General features: G+C 43.7%; 1 protein-coding gene across 4 annotated transcripts in view; it reads left to right on the top strand.

The window, feature by feature from the left end:
- COL8A1 (collagen type VIII alpha 1 chain) overlaps window positions 1–23,265 on the top strand; it is a 191,313-nt gene that overhangs the window by 5,981 nt on the left and 162,067 nt on the right. The gene's annotated exons all lie outside the window — the stretch shown is intronic.

Here is a 23,265-nt window from a genome sequence, read left to right as displayed (position 1 = left end):
GTCAAACACTCCAGCCGCTCCATTCCTGGGAAGAAAGACGAGGCTGTCTGCTCCTCACTTAAAGATTCCAAGTCTGAGAAGAGCCTAGGGCAATTCTACTCTGTCCTGCAGGGTCCCTATGAATCAGAATCAACTCAGTGGCGGGGAACTTGAACATTCTGGATTTTTGTTTCATTTTGCTTTGTTTTTTGGATGGGACTCACAGGCCTTAATTGTTCAAATGAGTCAGATTTTAGATTCTCCTTTGCTTCCGGAAGCTTAGGAGAATACATTTTCCTTATCAATGGCATCTCTGACTTAAATATTTTCAATAATTCTTCCCAGATTTTCCTGTGTTCTAGAAATTATATTATTTATTATCTCAGGCTTCAACACTAGCTCCAGTATTTATGTGACAGGACAAATGTATTCTGGTGTGATGGTTTATAGCGTAACTCTCTTATTCTCCCACCCAACAGACCATGTGTGTCCAATTTAACCACCACACACCTACCTACAGTGGTTTGAATGAGGGAAAAGGGAAGAAAGTAAAGTCATTAGCAAGCAAGACTGGACACTGAGGGTCCCAGTGGCCGGGGGGTGGACTGGTGCATGAATTGTGGTGGGTCAGAGGAAGGGCGTGGTCGAGGAATTCTCCCATAGTAAGGTCAGCAGTTCGAAGCCAGAAGCAGCTCCTTGGGGAAAAAGATGAGGCTTTCTAATTCTATTATGAGTGACCGTCTTGTAAATCCACCGGGGAAGTTGTGCCCTGCCCTATAGGGTTGTTAGGAGCTGGAGTCAACTCAACGGCGGTGAGTTTGTTTGTTTGTTTGTTTGTTTGTTTGTTTGTGGTTGTGGTCCTTTCCAAGAGACGAGCCAATGCACCTAGACAGTTTATGCTCCACCAGATTTCAAGATGCTAACAAAAGCGCGGGGATTTAATATGATTATGTGAGCACACAGTCTCAAGTGTTTGGGAGATGAATTTCTCTTTGTGTCAGGCTTGTTTCAGTACACTACCACTTCAGGACCGGGGCAGATGGGTCAAGGTTTCATCAGCATTCCATCGATTAAAATTCTTCTAACCCTCTAACTGGACTTCAGCTGGGAAAAGCCTCTTGCCCTCATTTGAGAAGGGGTTCTGGCCGTGGAAGAGTAAGCCCGTGGATGTCCAGGCATAGAAATTTTCCGTGCTAAACCACAACAAAATTATTTCGGCATGCAAAGCTGTTGCCGCCTAGAAAGTGACAAAGGGGAAAAACGGATATTCTTGTATCATTTCTTGAAACCGGCTAATGAATAGACATTACCCCACAAGCATCTTCCCTTTCCTGTAAGGCCCGCTGCTTGACAATGGTTTGCATATCTTTGAAGAGGCAATTGTGTTGCTGAAATTGATTTATTCGGTGTTAAACTGTACGTGGTCTGTGACTAAGCATCCTGTGAAAACATCATTTTAAGTAAGGTTTCCTTGAAGGCTGCCTCTCTTAAGCTCTCTACTGATGTATTTACATCACAGGATATTTAAGCGCCCGCTGGATGTGTTGAGATTAAAGCTAATTAATGACTCCTTGTTCATGCTCCTTCTCCAAATCTAATTGAATCAGCCTGGGTGTGGGTGTCAGCTGCTGGCTCCCCTGGGAAATGCAATGCTTCCGCCTGTTGCAGGGTTTCCCCAGCTCCTCTATTAGAGAGCTAAAACCGTTCCGTTCTTTTCTGGAAGTCTGAGCCAATGGCGGCCACCATAGAAGCGCCATGGGCTGGACCAACAGGGGCTGGTTTATACATCAACTTGGCTACCAAGCAGCAGGAGCCGAGCCACCTCTACGTTTGGGTCAATGGGAGAATACTGAAACCTTGAGTTTTGACTAGAGAGCTTTATTGTGGGCACATGAGAAACCTTTTACCAGCCGTCATCCCAGGTAGTGCATTCCTCCAACGACCGTGCCAGGTCCACTCGACAATAACCCCAAACTTGGTTCACAAATGAAAAGTGATAACAGTGCATGCTGATCTTTCTTCAAAGCTCTCTCCTGAGGAACTGCCCAGCTGTGAAGTCCAGGGCGGCCACAGAGATCCTCAGTGTCCTAAACCCAAACAAGCAGACTGTAGTTTAAAAGTCAGGTATCAGATATGGCCAAGAAATACATGAAGGGAGACACTAGGTGGAGCTAAGAATTTGTGGCTGAGTTGGCCAAGGTAGATGAGGTTAGGAGACTGAGGGAAGAAAGGGGATTGGAAGCAAAACTATGTGATTGGGTCCACAATTCCTGGCGTAGCCGTATTTCTGTTCCCGCTCCTAGCTCTGGTGTATTCCAATCCCCTGGTGCCCAAATGGGTGGGGAAGGAGGCCCCTGGCCAGTAGAGGGAGCCATGGGGTTGAGTGTATTAGACTCAAAGGTTGCAGTTTCAAGAGAGGACATTTAGAATTGCATGTTCCTGATCAAAAGCAAGAAAAACATGGTCATTTGGAACCAGCGCCTACCATACAGCATGGTAGCACACCACATTGTTGGTTATATCCTGCTAACCAACAAGGTCAGCAGTTCGAAACCACCAGGCGCTCTGTGAGAGAAAGATGAGGCTCTCTACCCCTGTAAAGATGTACAGTCTCAGAAACCCCCAACAGGCTCTCTACTCTATGTTTTCGGGTCGATATGGGGCCGGATCCACTAGATGGCTGTGAGTTAATTTAAACCTTTAGGAATACGTCTTCCAGATTGCAACAGCTCTGGAAATGTCAGGACTTGTCGGAGTTAATTGAAAGAAAACCAAAGCCATCCTAGAAAAGGGTCCTACCGTGGCTACCACCGGCCAAGTCTGAAACCTGAAAGTTCAATTCAGCAATAAACCAACTCATTGAGTGCCAAGCAGCGCAAGAGTCCAGGGATAAGATCTAATGGGTGCAGGAGGGACGTGCTGGTAGCGTTCCACGACCATGCTCTCCCTGCCAACGAGGGGAAAGAGCTGGGGGGAAAAGATGAGGCAGAAATGGGCCCATCCAGTTTCTTTAGACAATACGGTATGGGGACTTGCCCTGTTGAATCCACCTCTCTCCAGAGAGCAGTCAAGACCTCGCTGAACCAAAGTGAATGCCTTTCGGTTGACCGTTTCCATTGCACAGCTGTGCGGGCCTGGCTTGTTAAGACTTGAGACACTTGGCATCATTCAGAGCTTGGAGGGGCTAGAGATCATTGAGGGCCACACAACAAACAGAACACAAGAGCGAAAGAAAATCCCTGACCCACCAGAGAATGCTTGTTTGCTTTGTAAACTTATGACGTTCACAGCGACCAGCAATCTTCTCTCTAAAGCTATTTCCATTTGCCTGAGAATCAGCCAGTCCAGGAGATCTTCAAGGTTCTAATCTCACCAACACCTTGCGTCCCTAGAAGAATCTAGAGATCTTGAATCTTGGACCACTAGAAGGTTGCTAATCATTGTTGTGCCTTTTTGTAACTTTTTTGTAAAAAAGTTCTTAAGTAGACATTTTCTTTACCACATAGAGACACCCGAGGTCATGCGGGAGAAAGACAAGGCTTTCTTTTACTCGTGTCAAGAGTTACAGACTCAGAAACCCACAGGGGCCTTACTACCCTGTCCTATAGGGTCGCTATGAGTAGACATTGACTCAATGGCCTTGAGTGGGTGAATGATTACTGTAGTTGAGTATGGTGAATGGATACCAATGGACAGCTGGGAATGGTGAATGGAATTTACACGGAACCAGGTCAAAATGGAGTCAAATTCCAAGGGGGCTCATATAACTTTCCAAGATAAAGCAAGAACATGCTTGCTTCTTAGAATGCAGACACAGTCCAGAGGTTAAGCAATATCACATGAGTCCAGAGGTCAAGCAATGTCAAGGGAAGTCCCCTTCCCATGTTTGAAGTCAGTCAAAAGGGAATTCCTCACAATTAGAACAAGGTTTTTGACAGCAAGGATTCTATTATAATGAAAGGAGACGGGTTTTGGGTATTTTTAATATTATGTAAGATCCGTGCCTCCCCCTTCCAAAGGATGTTAGTTAGAAAGCTGCTGTTAGTTGCCTTCAAGTCAGATCCCATGCAAGGTGACTCGTGTACAGGAGAAAGCACTGCTGTCTGGCTCTGTGATACCTTTGACCATTGGAGTCACTCTGTATTTTTACTGCCTTCAACTGTAAGGTACCAGCCTTCCTGTATTATATTGAACAATATTCTGTTGTGATCCCTAAGGTCTATGTGGGCTTTTTTTCAGAAGTAGATCACCAGGTCTTTCTTCCTCATCTACCCTGGCATGGAAATTCTGCTAAAACCTGCATACCATAAATGACTCTACTGGTATTGGAAATACCAGTAGTATAGCTTCCAGCATCACAACACACAAGTTGCCACAATAAAACAACACTGGCATACAGGGGGTGGTTGAAACAATATGACTAGGATTTTAACAGGTGTTTATAAAACATGAAAAAACAGCTAACAAAAGTTCGGTGGCCAAACGAGTTTTATAAATACTCAATGAAAGAATATACATATATATTATATATTAGTGAAAATATTAAATCGCTTTATCCATTACAAGACTCCATAGAGATCCATATATTTTCATTCTCCAAAGCAATTAGAATAAATTGTCCCTTTAAACTTATTTTATGACAGATCTCCTTTATCTGAGTGCCTCTCTTGGGGTTGATTTTAAAAGGAACAGTTTGGGAACAGCTAAGAAATCACTGGAACACAATGTTTTCAGCATTACTAATTGTTATGTAATACACACTAATCCCAGTATAGATCATGTGCTGTGTCAAGCCATAACATAGGAATTGCCCATGGATGGCTCAGATCTTTACAATAATAGCAGAAATGCCAGAATTATTTATGCATTTCCAGAGTCCTCCCTTCCCTCCTTTTCCTTCTCATTCTCTCACTCGCCCTTTCTTCGACTTCTATTTTAATTTTTTTTAATCATTCAAATGTTTGACAGATTGAAATGCTCTCTTTTTTCCCCAGTCTCTGGATATTGTGCTATAAACAGAGAAATAGCCAGTGATGAGCAATAAGTTCAATAAACAAGAAGTTTAGACAATTCCATGAGCAAGTTCATCAATCCTTGAGCAGCTAATCCTGTTTATCTTTACCATCATTAATTAACCTAGCTCATTAGCTAAGCATCTTCCCTCATTCTGTCCATTCCCACCATCTATAGGGAGTTAATTCCCATAACAGGAATTCATGTACTGATTTCCTAACACATCTGACTGCATCAAAGAGCATTGGGTATACGCATAAGTCAAAAAGTGTTGATACTGGGGCTCCAGCTCATGTATGCATACATGTATTCCAAACAAAATGTGCTGAAGCATTTCTCTGGGGATCAGTGGGTGATTACAGACAAGTTTTTCTCAATAATACCTTTTTCTCAGCCTCAGTACTTTTCTTCAGGAAAAAAATATGATACTTTTTTGTGCCGTGGGCAAAAAATGATTTTGAAGTCAGGGCTAATGTCGGAACTCACAAGGTCATTGTCCTAAGTCATTGAAACTTTGCAACAAGTTTGCTACAGGAATAGACAACCCCCCCCTAAAAAAAACAACCAAGTTTTTGATGTATCAAGCATTTTAAGAAAAGTCAGGAATATCTCAAAGATGAGCCAAAAGAGGAGAGACCATCAATCCTGACGAAGAAATTGCTGGATGGTGACCACAGAATTATCACGGATGTGACTGTTCTTTCAGTTGGACCCTCAGATGGTTTGGGATTTGCCTTTTCAAGCCAACATCTTGACTTCAGAAAGTTTTCAGCTCAATTAGTTCCAAAAGTATTGCTTAAAGAATAGTTAACTCAAAGAGCTGATCTCTCCACCCGTCCTTTTTCCCCTGAACTTTTTACTGTGACTCAGGTGAGGGTCCAGAAGAGGTCATGAGCTTGACATCCAACAAAACACATACACTGAGCTCCAACTCATCCATCAAATCCCCTCCGTGCCCCCTCTTTAGTCCACATCCTCCCAGTGTCTCTCACCTTCCATTCCTTCCTCACTCTCTCAACCCCCTTTCCTTAGGTACATCCTGCTGCCTTGAACTTAAATAGCTGATATTGTAGCATGGGATAAAGTTCAATTCAAGAATGGAAGATGTCACAAGAGGCCCTAGGTTTGGAGGTCACACCAATCTCCATATGGGCAATAAACCTGGCATCTAATACAATTCTGAGTTCCGTTCCACATCCTTCTCTCACTCCGTCTAGGATTCTCCTGTATGATCTTTGGCAGTGGCAACGGGGCACCATCTAATTCTTCTGGTCTCAGGGTTTCAGAGACCAATGCTCCTGCTGACTGTAATCCATTGGACCAATCATCCCCAAATGCCCTTCATTGTCATCAATCTCATTTCCTCCAGATAAGAAGGAACCAATATCTGCACCCTAAATAGTTTCTCATAAGTTTTTAAGAACTCAGTCACCACTCACCAAATTGGGATACAGAACACCATCATTGTGAACTTTGTGATGGCAACCGATCCAGTTGTTGCCTCAGATTATGATTTTGAGCCCCCAGGCTCAGAGGCTCATTCCCTCTGGTTATACCTAAGAAGTGTTCTTAACGCTACCCCCCGTGTGCTCTACCACATTCATGGATTTGTTTGCAGCAAAGGGAAACAGGCATATACAGATATCTCCTGTCAAGCCTATATACACTCATGGGCATACTACCATTCTCCCTCTCACACCTGTTCAGCCTGCCTGTCGATCCAAGCATCTACTCATTGATCACTATTATTAAACCAGATGAAAGCTCATAAAGATGCATGGTAATAAGGGACAAGTCGTGAATTTACACATATACCCTAGAGATCAAAGTCCAAACAAAGCAATGACTGCTGAGGGCATGTGCTGGGCCAGTCAAATCCAAGTCCGAGGTGTCAGTTCAGAAGAATATGGTGGTGACTGGATTTAGGGGAAGGATTCCAAAGAGATAATTTTAATAGGTTTTATTCTCCAAGGACACAAGGTGATCATGGGGGCTTCCTACTAAAATTGGTTACGAAAATTCAAAAAATGCATCGTTGAAGTAAAGGTCAGAAAAATTGCATGGAGATTTTTTTGAGCATGGTATGGTAACTGCTTATTCTTGGGACTTAGCAAAGGCTGTCCTAAGATAATTCCATTGGAAAACTGCCTCATCCCCTCCACAGCTCTGATCTTTTCCCTTCAAACACTTTTTGTTCCCCGAACTCAGATATTTCAAAGCAATTATGGTTTGAATCCCTCAAGAATGCCATTTCAATGTCAGGGTTTCACTGGAAAAGATCAGAATCATTTAGAGAAGGGGCCGAGGGATGGAAGTACCAGCTTCTGAAGTGTATGGGCCTAGGAAGAGATGCCAAGAAACAGTAACCCAGTGCTCTGCTCTGCAGTTGCTTCTGTCTCATACGCAGCAGCCCCATGTCTGGTTAAAGTTTCTGTTATTTTGAAACAATACTTTTGCTTAGCCTTGCCTCTGTAATACTCAGAGTTCATCTCTTCAATAAAATTTAAATGTCTTTTGAAGCCCTGCTCTGGGGAATATCATTCTCCTTCGCAAAAATAATTCCCGGAAGTTAAAGTCCCAAAAGAAGCCAAACTGAGCATCTTGTATTTTTCTCAAGTGGAGAGAAGGGGGACATTCAATCACATCACTAGAAGTGACAATAATGTTACCGTTGTTGATACAATATTACCATCCACCTCACATTTCAAAGTCCGTAAGTTTTCCTGTCTTGTCCTACCATGAGGTGAGCGAAACCATTCACTCTGTATGACCTGACTCTGACTCACACCGAGAGTGAGTGAATTCCAGTGGCGATATTTCGGAACACTGCAGTCTGGCTCTGTTTCTTGTTGGCTGTGGTCATTTTAATTTCTTCTTCTTCTTTTTTTTTTTTTTGTATTTTTCCCCCTAAAATCATGCTGTCATTTCAAAGCCCCAAAAGTAAGGGCTGTGTAACTAGAAAAATAAAATTAAAAAGCTATCATTTCTCCCAAGGGTAATTAACAAGGGGTAAGGTTTCCCCCATAAACTTTCCCCACGTGATCACAAGTTGGCCTCAGTCTGGTAAAGAGAGTGACCGCCTCACATGCTGTTCCTTAGGCAGCAGAAGTTACCATGATCCTATGAGAAACCACCCATAGCAAAGGCACTATGGCCCAGTATTAAACGAACTGAATGCTCTTTGGCATGGCTTGACTGTAAGCCACATCCAGCGAGTGAGAGTCAAGACAGCTCAATGATTTCCCCATTCCATGGGAGGCACCTAGACAAGCAACCACACTCTCCACGTCTGCTGTTTAACCTGCAGTAAAGATATAGATAGCAATAAGTAGAACAAGAACCCTTCCTTTGTGCCATACCAAAGCCAGGCAAGGAAGCAAAATTGAGGTCTTTTTCCATGACCACTTTTCTCCATACACACTGCCTTTCTTCTTCGACTCTGCGCATGTGGTCCCCACTTCATTTCTTAGACCTGTGCTTTTCCTCTCAGATTCAGATCAAGTGACTTCCCTTTCTCGGCACCAGCTCCCCCGAGTTCATGAAGTTTTACTGGATTCTCTTCTCCCATAATTCTCTATACACAGCCCCATTACCGGCATTTCCACTCTAATGGTATTGGCTTGATGTATTTTTCTATCTCCATATAAAACAGTGAGGTCCTGGAAGAGTATATCGTGTCTTATTCGCCTCTTCAGCAGTGGGGCTTGGAATATGTGTTAGACCAGTCTGACTAGAGAAACAAATCCAGAAACACTCACGTATTTGTGTATAAGAGAGAGCTTTATATCAAAGAGTAACTGTATTGTAAGACCAGTCCAGATCAAGTTCATAAGACTGATCTTAGCCCATATGTCTGATATTAGCCCATGAATTCCTCCTCAGACTCATGAAGCACATGCTATGATGCAAAATGCAGCAAGATCACAGGCCGGTGGGTAAAAAGTCTTGTGGATCCAGTGGCACTGGATCAGCACTGGTGCAGGTCTCTACAGTGGCTCCTCCTCAGCTTTCTGAGATGGTTCCTCAATAGCAGAGAGAGAGGGCAAGTTCCCCGGATCCTCATGAGAAGGCCATGCCCACAAGAAGGCGTCATCAGGCTGTGATCTGATTGACTGGCCAAACTCCACTCATTCCCTCTTAATATCCTAAAATTGACACAAGATTATATAAATACCACAGAACAATTTTTAAAGCCATTTGCTGTTGAGTGAGTTCCGGTTCAGGGTAACCCATGTGTGTCAGAGCAGAACTGCACTCCAGAATGTTTTCAGGGACTGATTTCTTGGAAGTAGATCTTCAAGCCTTTCTTCCAAGGTGCCTCTGGGTAGACTTGAACAACCAATCTGTAAAGTAGCAGCCAACTGCATTAACAATTTGTTGCACTCAGAAACTCCTTTAGCAATAAGGGCCTAGTATGTAAACAGGCACAAAGGAAAAAAATAGGGGCAGGGAGTGAAATGGAGTGAAAATGAAGGAAAGGCCCTAATTATGCCTTTATGTATCCCCTCTATCTCTATGTTCGAAGAAGACACAGTTTGACCTAAGTCTACTTATGAAGTCGTGGTATAATCTAGATCTCAAAACATGCTAGAAACCTGTTTCTATTCTGGAAAGCTGTCTGTCCAAAATGAACACTCAGGAATATAGAGAAAGAAACAAAGTTCTGAATCGAACTTAGAATACCTTGATCTGTCTATGGCTTCTTGAGGTGACCAAAAACTGATGTTTTTTGTGGCTTTTCAAGATGACTTAGAACTAAGTTTTCATATTTCCCCTCCAGTAATCGAGCTACCAAGCCACAGCCACATGCATTCACTCACACACACACACACACACACACACACACACACACACACACACATGGTATTCACAGATTTGACTAGATGCTTTAGTAACCATGGGTACAAGATGAACTCCAATATTTTGGGCTCACACTTAATGCTAGCCCCAATTTAAAAACAATTCTTATGACATAGTCCTGCTCGATGCTTACCCTCATGAAGAAAACTGAAGATGCGGGTGCTATAGCAAAGTTTGGTGAAGAAGCCAGATGGTGCCCAGCAATCAGAAGAGTATCTGGACTCTTAAAGACTTGTCTTAAAACAAGCAGCCATGTAAGTGAGCCATCAACTAAGTCCACATGGAAGAAGCACACCAGCCTGTGTGATCCAAGGATTCAATAATAAAATCCAAATTCTAGGGAGGGAATGGCATCAGAGCTTAACTTGTGAACACCCAATGTGCAGAAGACTGTGGATGACAGTGAAAGCCCAAAATCCATTTGAAAGGGCCCCACACAGATTTTGTCTCTGGTAAGTCCCCTTGGACCACAGTTGAGGGATGTGAACAGCCTTTCTGTTAGCCAGAGGGCATTGTAAAGTCAACAATAGCAGACTTAGGTTAAAATGTAATATGTTATCGTTTGATTTCCATCTTGATTCATTTCAAAGTTCTTTGTATGAGTTTCTGTAAATGAAGTCCGGGAAAAGTAGGTCCAAGAAAATAGTAACTGGATGGGCATTTGGCTAGGGGTGTGGATGGAGAGAACCAAGGGAGATCAGCAGGTAGCAGCAAAGAGTACAGGAAGGAAATGTTCAGAAATCGCTTGCGATAGAATGATGAACTCATACGATGTGTGAAGTATATGCTACTAAAGGTATGTTTAAGGGAAGGTGAGTAGGAATAGAGTGTTAATATTAAATAATGGCCTTCTCTGCCAAACGACATTGAGAAAACTTACTTTGGGATGGTGTCATACTGTCCCAGCAGTGTCACGACCCTGCTCACTATTCAGCAGCAGCATAGGTAGGATATTGGGCAAGGCTGACACCAGCCTGACAGCCAATTCTCTCAGCCTAGCTCACTTCCCGTCTTTAGTCCCCAGTAGTCCATAATGCCCTGGTGACATCGTGGCTACTTCTTGAGTTGCTGACTGAAAGGTCAGCAGTTTGAAAACACCGGGCTCTCCTCTGGAGAAAGATAGGGCTTTCTATTCCCATAAAGAATGGGAACTCAAAGGGGCAGTTTTAGCCTATCTCCTAAGATTGCTATGAGTCAGAATTAACTCGATGGTAGTGAGTGACAGTGAGTGAGTGAGTGAGTGAGTGAGTGAGTGAGTGAGTGAGTGAGTGAGTGAGTTTATAACAGGAATTTTACCTAAGCTAAATGGTATAGTCTCCCAAATAGTCCTTTTCCTTTCATCTGCTGAAAATCTTCCCATTCTCTTTACCTGTTGAAATCACCATAATCCAAGGTAGTATAAAATCTTTCTAAATCTTGAAGCCCACAGCGGTCTTTCCCTCTTTTCAATGGTTAAGCAACTACTCTCTTTGTAATTGTACAGTATCATGTAGTCTCTGCACTGTATTGATTAAGTCAGGATTTCCCAATAGAATTTTCTGCAGTGATAGGAATGTTCTATATCCAAGCTGTTCAGCATAGTGGTTATCAGTCACTTACATCTGCCGAACACTTTAGGTGAGGCTAGTATAACAGAAGTACTGAATTCTTCATATATTAATCTATTTAAATTTAAAATTAAATAGCTACATGGTGGCTTATGCCTATTGTATGGGGTCAACCTAGATCACTTAACTTGTTGTATGCTATACTTTGTGTCCCTTAGTGAAAAGACAAACTGTTAGTTAAATCAAGTAAGATATGTTCCTTTGTATTCCAATGAATGGTACCACTACGGTAGTGATGGTTAAATGGCTCTTCAACACATTGCTTAATTGCCAGGTCTCTATCTCTTTTGTTCTATCCAAGGAGTCCTGTACCCTCAGTCTGTAAGTCCTTGTCGTGTATTGTCGCTCAATCAGCACCAACTCATGGAGATGCCGTGTACAATAGAAAGATATGTGACCCAGCCCTGCGTCATCTTCACCATGATGGGTAGGCTTGAGTTCACCACTCTGACCACTCTGTATTTTGAGTACCTTCCACTCATAGGCTGTGATGCATATGGTTTTAATTGACTAATTTTCAGGAATAGACCTTCCAGGCCTCTCTTCGAGTCTTCCTTGGTCTGGACCAGTCCACCATGGATGACCCTGTTGGTATTTGAAAAATGAATGGCATAGCTTTCAGCCTAATCATGGTACATAAGCCACCACCTATGAGAAACTCAGACAGGGCATACATAGGAGCTTACGTAGTACCCGGAATGGCACTAAATCATTACCTGGGTCCTTTAGTAAATTGTACAAGTAATATGAAATGAGGCCTGAACTTCTCTCTCTCTCTCTCTCTCTCTCTCTCTCTCTCTCTCTCTCTCTCTCTCTCTCTCTCTCTCTCTCTCTCTCTCACACACACACACACACACACACACACACACACACACACACACACACAAATATTCATTGCTGCCTCTCCTGTTTTCCCTTTTGGGGGAAAAGTATGTTTCAAGTATTTGTGGAGACAAGGAATCATTTCATTCTTCAATAAGACTATTTCTACAGAGAAATATTATCCCTGGGGACTGGAAATAAGCTCAGCTAACATCTTTACTTCCCCCCTGAAGTGTGACCACTTCCTGAATGAAGACAGTTGTTGGTGACCGATTCTCCCTGAGCTAATTTCCTCTCTCCTGATGTGTTCTGCATCAGACAACCTGCAGCAGTCTGAAGGGAGCTAACCCCTCTGTAACCCTACAGGACAGTGTAGAACGCCCCCTTGTGCTTCCAAGACTGCAACTTCTTGATGGGAGAAGAAAACCTCATATTTCTTCCACATTGTCACTGGCAGTTTAGAACGACTGACCCTCGGTTAGCAGCCCAGTGAGTAACCTCATGTTGGGCCCACCATGAGTCTGAATGGATTCGATGGCTGTTAGAACGGAGTGGAGAAATCCTCAGCAGGAAAGTCGCGGGAGGTAGCATGTCTCTGAAATTTAACAACGAGGTGCGCCCACTCCTGCCCTCTAACCTGACAGCTGACAGCGTTTCGGGGGTCATCATGCCAGCAGGCCAACCAGCAACACAACCCCGTGCCTGGCAAAGCCAAAAGCAGCCCACCGTCTGGCCACAGATTAGCTTCCTCCTGGATAATAAGACTTTAGAAAATAAGCCAAGCGGAGTCTCCAGCAGAAACCGTTTGCAGGAGATGTTGAATGGTTTCAGAGGCTAGCCGCTCCACATGCCTTGCTCCTGACTCAGCAAAGATCGGGGAAAGGGCACAAACAGCACTTGAGACACCCAGGGAATTAGCGGTATCTTTTCCATTCATAGCGAAGTTTATTCCGAGTGACTGGAAAATCCTTCAATGAAAATGTCTTAAAGTATAAAAAAGAACCACCGCCTCCCCTCTGGTATCATGAGCCAGATGTCAAGAAATATTTATGGGTGTGTCCTTTTCCCTGCCTTGTAAAATATTTATAAAGTTGTGGCCTAGGCAAGGCCTAGAGTCCATTGTAAAGATAGCAATAACTTTTAACTTGTAAAATTTTTAAAAATACCTAGCCACAAAATAATCACCCTGAAATCATACGTACATACGTATAAATAAGCTGCTCCTCGGTAGACCTGAGCCAGCAGTTCCAGAGTCCAGGACGCCTTAGCAACACAGCGAGCACAATGAAGATGCTTGGAGGCTTGTGTTTGTGTAGTCGCGGGTGTGGTTGCCACCTTGGCGACCCTATAGAGATTTTTTTCTGATGCTGTAAATCTGTATGGGCACAGATGTGCCCTTGTTCTCCCTCAGAGCACTGGGTGGATTTGAACTGCTGACCTTGTGGTTAGCAGTCCAATGCTTAGCCAACAGCTCCACCAGGGCTCCTATATCATACGAGCTGTATTACCAGGGCCTTACTCTAGGAACTAGTAATTGAGAACATAACCTATAACTAATAATTAACCTTAATAGAGAAAATGGCAGTCCACCGCATGTTTTTTTTACTTGTGAACTAGGTAGAGATGGACTCTATCTATATTTTGTACACAAGAAACTTAAGAGGCTCAAAGAGTAAGTAAACTGTCCGACATTCTTTGGCTAATGAACATTGGAGCAGAATCCTTACCTTCTGGAAGTCATCTTTCCACTAACCCACACCGAACCTTAGCAGTATCACAGCCAGGGATGGCTCACCACAGCCTGGCAGCATACCGAGAATCTGCACGTGAAAAGGTCACCGTGACATACAAGGATTACTCAGGAAACATATTCGGTGGTTGAGAATCGAATCGAAACTGTCAACTATTCCAATTCACTAAAGCCTGCGACAGGCACATCCTTTAGACGGCAGAAATTTAGCAGCACAGGGAAACTCAAATACTTTCTACTAAAACAAGCAAGAGAAAAACACTGCACTGTGGCCATCCAAGACAGGGCTGGTGGGGAATGGGTGGTAACTTGCAAGACCCCTGGAAACAAGGCATTCTGTCTCCCACGAATGTCACCAAACATTGACATTTTAACCCTGTGGCAGCCAGGCAGAATGTCTAGAGCGTTTCATGTATCCTGATGATAGTTAAGACAGGAGACTAGGTGAGATAGGAGAAGCAACTTCCTCAAGATTACACAGCTCTAAGTAAAGACCCCGTAGAGCAGACTGTCGGGTGCTTCTCTTTCACTGTTGCATCAGTGACACGTTTGTCCCAAAGAGTCATTCACAGGCTCCTATAAGAATCTATGGGTGAGTAGACGCAAAGTCGCAGAAAGACCAACAACTTAAGAAATGGCACTGATAACTTGGGCAGACACATTTTGTAGTGCGCCCTCTGGATAGTTTATCATTTTTTAAAGGACAATCCATCCATTTTAAAACTGGCCCATAGGTGTTAGTATGGATTTTCAAAATACTTCTTTTAATTGATGCTCAAATACATGCCATTTGTGGAGAAAGTATAAAATAGCCGAGCATGTCAACCCTTTGCACACCAGTCAGTTTCATAACAAAGATCCGTAATTATTGGAGGCTTACCTAAGGGCCAACATGGCAGGCACGTAGGTCAGTGGGAGCTTCAAGTATTGATCCCTACACACTACATATTACAAATTAGTGCCCTTAGTTTCTCTCAGCCTTGCAACTCATTTAATGGAATCTGGACCACCACCACTACCCCTACATACACACACATACACTCGCTCTCTCTCTCTCTCTCTTTTCAGGGTGCTATGACCTGGCCAGGGTGGTAGTGAGAACAATTTATTTTAAATAGTTAAAAAGTCCTCTGTGTGTGTGTGTGTGTTTTCCTGAGAGAGGTGAGGTGATGTTGTATTTCTTAGTTTGTTTGCACTATGTAGCATGACTTCAGTCTCCCCACCAATTCCCCAGCCAAGGACCTTTCCATGATTGCGCAATCGCTTCCCAATCATCGGGGCAGCATGCGTGGCAGATAAGCAGTAACAGCACAGCCCTGATCAAAGAGATGGCTCCCCCAGGTCTGCCGGAAGCTCTCGCCTCATCACCTGGGCTCCTGGAGCTTACTCTGCTGTGCTGCACCAACAGCTGAGATGGCTGGTGTCTCAAATGCATCCTGGTCCCTAGATTTTGGTGCAATAATATACCCTTCTTCAGCCACGCACTCGCTCAACAACGTTCCATGTCAGCGCAACAGAATCCTACCTTACATAAGTGCTGTGTTTCTGTTAAAAAGTTAGCATCTAATTCCTCTTGTGCCCTAATTACCATGCCATCTGTAGATCGGGCTAGAAGAGGGAACATCACCAGTGGGGTGGAAGGGACTGTCGCTCGTAATGGCAAAGGGAGAAGGTACATGAGCACTTTAAAAAAAACTTCACCCTTCAAGCTCCCAATTTTGTTTGATGAGGATTTCAGCCATCACTATTTCATTCAGTCAACCTTCACTAGACCGTGTGGAAGACCTGGTGCGGGACACCATCAAGGATTAGTCCATTTGCACCCACGGTTTGCAGCTGAAAGGTGGACCTGTTTCCATGGTCATGAGTCCATTCCAGCTCAGAATGACCCTTGGGAGAGAGGAGAACTGCCCCATAGGGTCTCCAAGTCTGTGATCCTTGCAAAAGCAGGCTACCACCTCTTTCTCCTATAGAGCAGCCGGTGGGACCAAGTGTTTAACCAGCAGAGCCACCATGGGCTGAAAGGTGAACATCGCTGGAAACATAACACACCGGAGAATGTCAGAATCCCCCCTTTCCCTCTTTATCTTCAAAGGAGTGGTTGTTTTTTGTAGGGGGGTGTACAATTCCCACACTAGTTAGGGTGTTCCCTTGGGCAGTGTCCCCTTGCGGCATGTCCAGCCCCACCCAGGAAAAAGGCTTGCATCCAATACATAACACTTATAAATAAATTGGCAAAAGAGTACAATAGATTCCGTCTGGTATTCTTTCAACTAAAATTCTTATGCCGTCAAAGAACGTTGATGGCCTCCCCGGTGACCCCAAAGCACTTAGTGATCTGAGATCCTGGCACTCAAGCACTCAGCAAATGCTTGTTGGAATCACTGCCAGCAGAGGGCCAGGGGGAGGAGGGTTAAATCACTCGCAATTGAGTTTCCGAAGTAAAATATATTTATAAAGCATTTCATTTATCTACAAGCCCAATTTCTGAACATTTTAACTCGGCAAAACACAAACGAGAACAAAAAGTAAGCCCCAAGTATTCTGGGGATAAGACCGTGCTCCTCATCAGGGTTTGTATTAATAAGGAATGGCGTGGAGTCCTCGCCGTGAGTCTGTCTACTGCGATTGACAAATCATTCTAACAAACGTGCTTCTTGGGCTTCACAGATCATGGTGGGTTTGAAGCACCAATCTAGACAAGGGAAACATCACGCATCCAGTCAGTGCACTGTGGCAGCTACACATGGAAGTATGGAAGCCTGACCGCGAAGGAAGAGCGCGAGCAGTTAGGGAAAGATAATGATCTTAAAAGCATGATCGCATGCTGTGGAGACAAATAGTGGCACCGCCAGAGGAAGTCCTGAGAGAATCACTGAATCTTGTGGTTTCTTGTGGCTCATTGTCATGAAGCTGTTCTTGTGGTTCCTTGTCATCGAGTTGATTCTGACTTATGGTGACCCGTGTGTGTTACTGAGCGACTGCTCCAAAGGGTGTTAAAGGTTGTGACCTTTCAGAAGCAGTCAGCCCTCGAAGGGGCTTCTGGGTAAGTTCAACCGTCCAGCCCTTTGGCCAGAAGTAGTTTGAGTATCTGTTGATGCCCGGGAGGGGCTCCCTGACATATCAATTAGCCTCGCTTGTAAAATTAAGGAAACTATCAAAACGAGCATATTCTGACCCTTGAAGATGTAAATGATCAGTCATTAGGGAAAATCTTACTTATCTGAAATGTCTCAGTCTCTAAGGGTTCCGGAAAAAATTGAGATTAGTTAATATGTCAGTGCACAGACATGCACCTGTGTACATATGCATATACATCATATCCAGTAAACTCCTGCTCAGTGCGCAAACCTCTTCTCTCTAGCAGGTAGTCTGATGGACTTCCAGTGAAAGCCAGGTCAACGTGGCTACCTGGAATCCAAACCCGCAGGCTCACCAGGCAGGGAGACAGGGCACTGACCTCACTGCTGCCTGCCTCTATCTGTTTGGATAATGAGAAAAACAAAAGCTTGCCTCACAGGGGGTCTGGTAGATTTTGTTCCTGTTTTAACCTTGGAAATGCTTAATAGAAATCCCAATAGCAGTCTGGTTTGAGCTGTTTGTTTTAAAGCAAACATCCCCAAGCCAAAAAAATAAAGCAAAGGAAGGCCGTCTTTCTCTCTCTGCTTTTCTTTCCCTGCAATCTTTCCTTTCCAAAGAACACAACTAAGAAACAGAGCCAAATCCACGGACTCACGTCTTTTTCTAATCGTGCTGTGGCCAATTTGCTTCTGCTGTTAGAAAAAAAAAAGGGCGGGGAGTAGTGAGGCTTTGAACTCTTGGTTTTGGAAAAAACATCTTCAGCAGAAAGAACTGACACATTCCCAATCTGTCTGTCCATTCTTATGTATTTGTGAGAAAAGTCCACGTGGCTATGTCGCCCCCACTGACGTTCTTTTCTGTTGTCAGAACTCTGAGCAAAGCAGGGGCTGAATTTTGCCTTTCAGTGGGATCTGGAGTATTTCTTCAGACCTCACTCATTCAAACCGTAGAAGAATTTCTCAGTTTCAACCTACTTTGAGGACAAACAGGAAAGTGGCGAAGGTCGCTCTGTGCCTGTAAAAGTTGCCTCCTCCCCTGTTCAGCGGGAAAATGTCTAAGTGGTTCGGAGACCCGGAGCTGCTTACAGAGAGATTTCTCATACTCAATTCCATCCCTACAGATGCAGATGTATCTTTGGGTTCTAGGTGTTCAAGTCTATCATAATCTAACACAGTCATAGAATAAGGGCGTACACCTTGAGTTCTTAAGATTTCTTTAGCTTGCTTCTTTTAAAACATGTTAAAGTAAACTCACAGTACAAAGCATTTATATGCAGTTGTAGTACATTTTTAAACGGACTAGTGTCATTTCTTTGGCTGATAAGAGTGAGCAGCTGGTCTATACTACATAGCACCCAATAGAATGATTTATTTCAGTATTGAAATATCTGTGAAGCCCAGCATCACACCCAGAAGGGTCCTGAGGGACGGTTGTATAATTACAGGGAGAAGTTAAGAGGCAGACAAAAGTTTGGGGGTTTTCACCTCCGCCATCACTTCAGGAGCCAGGTCCTTGCAGAGGGAGATTGTATTCTCCTCACCAATTACATACTCTCAGGGCATGCAAACCCCTAATTCTAGGTAACCACGCATGTAACAAAGTGGGCCATACCCTACTCCTAAAGGTCCCTGAGTTCACTGGATGAGTGTCCTAACACCAGTGCTGGGGGCAAGTCAGGGGGAGTGACTGTCCCCTGAGCAGGGAGCACAATTGCAGCAAGTCTGCTCCTATAGACAAAGCTGCGGGCCAGATCGCCATCAGCCACGTGCTTGTAAGAGGTCATTTTAAGGCAGCACTATTATGGGAGGGTACTGTGGGGATCAATATGAATGATGAAGATGTGATTGGACCTCGTCTCTACCTCACAAGTGTGAAGACCCCCCCTCTACCCAGAAGCCTGGCCTGCCAGAATTCTTCAAATGTGAGATTAAAGATTTCATTTGCACACACTCTCTTCCTAGTCCTCTGGTTCCCACAAATATCACTACCTCAAGCGCTCTAATAGACGATTCATGAGGTTCTTCACTGTTAACTGCCTGGAAGGAAATTTCTATAAGAAAACCCTCTAGCAAGGGGAGCGAAGTAACCCGTGGAATCCTGAAAATAGACTTCTGACTCAGGGACAGGGCTTGGCGCCTCATCAGACTTGATCTGAAACGTACGTAAGGGTCACAGACAAACCTGCAACTATCGAGTATTTTCTTCTTCTTTTTGGTTTGGTTTTGAGTTTTCCTTTGCCCTATGCTCTCTATAAAAGATAGGCAGGACAAACAATTCTGAGGCATAAACAGTGGGACTGGCAGTTTGGGGGGACATGGGAAAGGCGGGAGGCAGGAAGGGGGAGTGGGGAGCCAACAAACTCAGGGATAAGGGAACCATAGAGATCTAAAATGGATGGTGAGGAGAGCATATAATGCCTGGTGGGGTTTGATCAAGTGCAACGTATCCAAGAGGAATTACTGAGAGCTGAAAGGAGGGTGAACATGATACTAGGCTAGAAGGAAGGTGAAAGGAAATAGAGCAAAGAAGTAGGAGGCAGTTTTTTATAGAGGTATAGCTATAGGCATGTATATATGTAATATATTAACTTACCCTATATACTCGCGTATAAGCTGACCCAAATATCAGCCAAGGCACCAAATTTTACCACAGAAACCACATTAAAAATGTGCTGAAAAACTCAGCTTTTATACAAGCATATACCGTTTAATGAAAGGGGTAGAGGCCAATGTACATGCATTTATATGTTAAGTGTTAAGGTAGCAGACAGACTCTGGGCCTCTACTCAAGGCCTCCCTTAACACAAGAACACTTTGTTCTGATAACCTGGCACTCTTTGATACTCACCTTCCTGACACAGTTGCTGAAGACAAAATGGGTGCGTAAGCAAATGTGAAGAGAGTAGATGGTGCCTGACTATCAAAAGATGTAGCATCTGGGGCCGTAAAGGCTTGAAGTTAAACAAACAGTCATCTAGCAGGGAAGTAAATAAGCCCACATAGAAGAAGCGCACCAGTCTGTGTGATCATGAGGTGTTGACAGGATCAGGTATTACATCAATGTCAAAGAGGGGGTTGTAGTGGAGACCCAAAGCCCATCGGTAGAAAATTGGACATCCCCCCACAGAAGGGTTACAAGGAAGGGACAATTCAACCAGCAGCGACAAAACACACATCTTTCCTCTAGTTCCTGTATACTTCCTCCCCACTCCTCGCACTACCATGACTCAGTTCTACCTTACAAATCCAGCTAGACCAGAGTACACACATTGGTACAGAAAAATCACCAACTTTGCAGTTCACGGCCAAACATTTAGTCTTGAGAGCTGTCGGGGCTACTTGACAATCTCCCTACTGGGCCATCAACCCCAGTATGGCATGGATTGAATCTGTTTTGCGATAGGTTGTCAATCTCTAAATGGAGCTGTTCAATGCAGGTGGAATGAAAGATTAAATGGAGGACATTCCAATGAGAGGAGCAGAGATATTAGAAGCAAAGCCTCAGGTTCAGCTGTTAATGAGGGTTCTAGAAGTAAGATAAAAACCCACATCCAGAGGCAACCACCAGTGTGAGGCATGAGGAGAGGGTCTAAGACAGGATCTTAGCAACTGGTGACTGCAACATCCAGAGTTGGCTGTTGCTCTTCCCTCATCCTCATCCTGGATAAGCTCCCCAGAGGGTTTCTCAGTGGTCCGAAGGCTACTTGTATCATGACTCTGTATGCCCAAACAGCGTATTGAATAAGAATCTCAGGGCTGTGAATCAAATATATACATTTTGAACCAACATCCAGGGAGATTTGGATGTATGAGGGAGTAACACCCCACCCCCCAAAAATGAATTTTTTTCAGAGCTATAAATTAAATTCTTTCTTTCATTTTTTTTTTTTACAAAAAAATCTTTATCACCTTCTAAGGACTCACACTTAATACATTTGTCAAATCTGCTAAGCCGCTCTTGGAAACATTTTTTCAAACTCATTTGTTTGGATGGCTGACAGCACCTCCCTCATTTTTTCCTTTGTCTCTTCTAAGTCATCAAATCGTTGTCATTTTATGTCCCTCTTCATTTGTGGAAACAAAAAGAAGTTGCATGGAGTGAGGTCAGGTGAGTAAGGTACATGGGGTAAGAGGGACATTCTACTTTTTGCCCAAAACTGTTGCACTGAGATGGCTACATGAGCAAGTACATTGTCGTGGTGGCAAAACCAGTCCCCCGTCTGTCAAAAATCAGGCCTTTTTTGTTGCACACTGATACACAATCTTTTCAGCTTGGTGAACAGTCTGACATGGTGGAATGAAGTCCAAGTGCACTATCCCCCTCACATCAAGGAAACAACTGAGCATCATCTTGATCTTTGATTTCACTTGAGTTTTTTTTAGCAAAGTGACGGCACCGTCTTCCACTGGCTTGATTGATGTTGGCTTTCCAGTGGTTTTAAGACTAGCACCATATCTTGTCACCAGTAATGACATTGGGAAAAAAAAGTTTGGGTCAGTTAGGAACTATTTTTTTCAAACCATGGCACGTTTCCATGCGATGCTTTTTCCTGTTCTGTCAGAACCCAAGGCAAAATTTCCTAGCGACCCTTCTCATTCCCAAATCTGTGAAAATTCGCTGAACTGAGCTCCAAGATAGTCCAGATAACTTCCCCCGTTCTTCAATGGTCCGTCAATGTCAGTCTTCAATCACAAGTATGTGAATCATGTTGACATTTTTGTCCTTTCAGGAAGTTGACATATGTCCAGAACAAAGTTTGTAAAAAATCGACATTTCACCCTTTTTAAAAAAAGAAAACCACGCACACACTTAAGTTTTCCCCTTGTAAGTTGTGGTCAACATCAAAACCGTTTCTGTGGCATTTTTCCTGAGCAGAAAACAAAATTTCACAGCCACATGCTGTTCTCTTAAATCGGCCATCAGAAAAAGCGAGGTTCCAGTGTAATGTTTTTTATGAAAAATTCACTGTGACCAAGGGAGAACCTTCCCAAGTGACGCCACTGGGTGCACTAACTCAGGGCAAATTGCTTCATGCTCACCTGGGGTGAAGGAGGGGGGAATGCATATTAGGAAAGCTCTGCCCAGCAGTTTTTCTCCATTGGGGGTGGGGGGTATCCCCTTGTACTTTCATTCCTAATGGAAGAGTAGGGGAAATTACAATATCTGGCTTAGCAGAGAGAACAAGGAAAGGAGGCAACAAATGTGTATTATGTGACTCATGGGTAAGGATGGCCTTTTCCTGTTCAGTCTCGGATGACTTAATGCTGAGTGGGCCCTAAGAAGTGCCAAAGGTTCATTGCTGGGGAGGGGATCAGTTCTTTCACGGCTCTTTAGTCACCACTCCAGTATAAACCGTCTGCCCATTGTGCCTGAACAGATGAACTTTAACCAGCATTCAAACCAAACAAAATCCCCTTGTCTTGGATCTGGACAAAGAACTAATAATAATAACCATGAATTCATTGTATGCTATTCCTCCTCTGAGGAGAACAAAAATGCCCCTATTAGCCCCTCGGAGCCTGTGGTTTTAAAGCCCTTGCCAATCTAGCATTATTGTCAAAATAAAGTAATTAGATATGGCTGACTGACAAAAAGCATCCAAAACGTTCTATCTGAGCAAAAGACATTCACCTCAAACCACCGTTTCCAGTTTTGATCTTGTATTCCAAGCAGTCTCATTCTTCCCTTTTGGACTTTACATATAGTTTTGTCATGTATGGTCATGCTCAGAGTGAGTCCAGAGTAAACATTCACTTTCGGTTACTCTTCAGTTATTTATAGTTGAGGGCTATTCTGCACCTTCCTCCCGAGACTGGTCTGTCATTGGTCATTGGACTTCAGTGCGTTGCCCGTAAGTCCTCTGGAAACCAGAACACATGCAATGTGGGCAGGAAAACAATACATCTCGACTTTCCCAAAGTCCTTTGAATCAAAGGTTTTAAGTGTAATTGGAAACATCTTTTCACAAGCAAATAGAGCCAATAAGCTAAAAGAGCCATATGGAAGCACCAGGCCCCACTGCTTTGCGTTTGAATAGACTGCAATGGAGAGGAACTCAGGAACAGTTAAAAAAAAAAAAAAAGGTTCCAACCTGGAACTAGGCAAGGGGACAAGCAAGTGTGGTGCATCAGGAGTGCTCTGGACAAGAAGTCC

Source organism: Tenrec ecaudatus, chromosome 2, assembly GCF_050624435.1.
Source record: "Tenrec ecaudatus isolate mTenEca1 chromosome 2, mTenEca1.hap1, whole genome shotgun sequence".
Classification (NCBI taxonomy): domain Eukaryota; kingdom Metazoa; phylum Chordata; class Mammalia; order Afrosoricida; family Tenrecidae; genus Tenrec; species Tenrec ecaudatus.
Note: the sequence above shows the minus strand (reverse complement) of the source record. Positions and strands in the feature narration are given on the sequence as shown.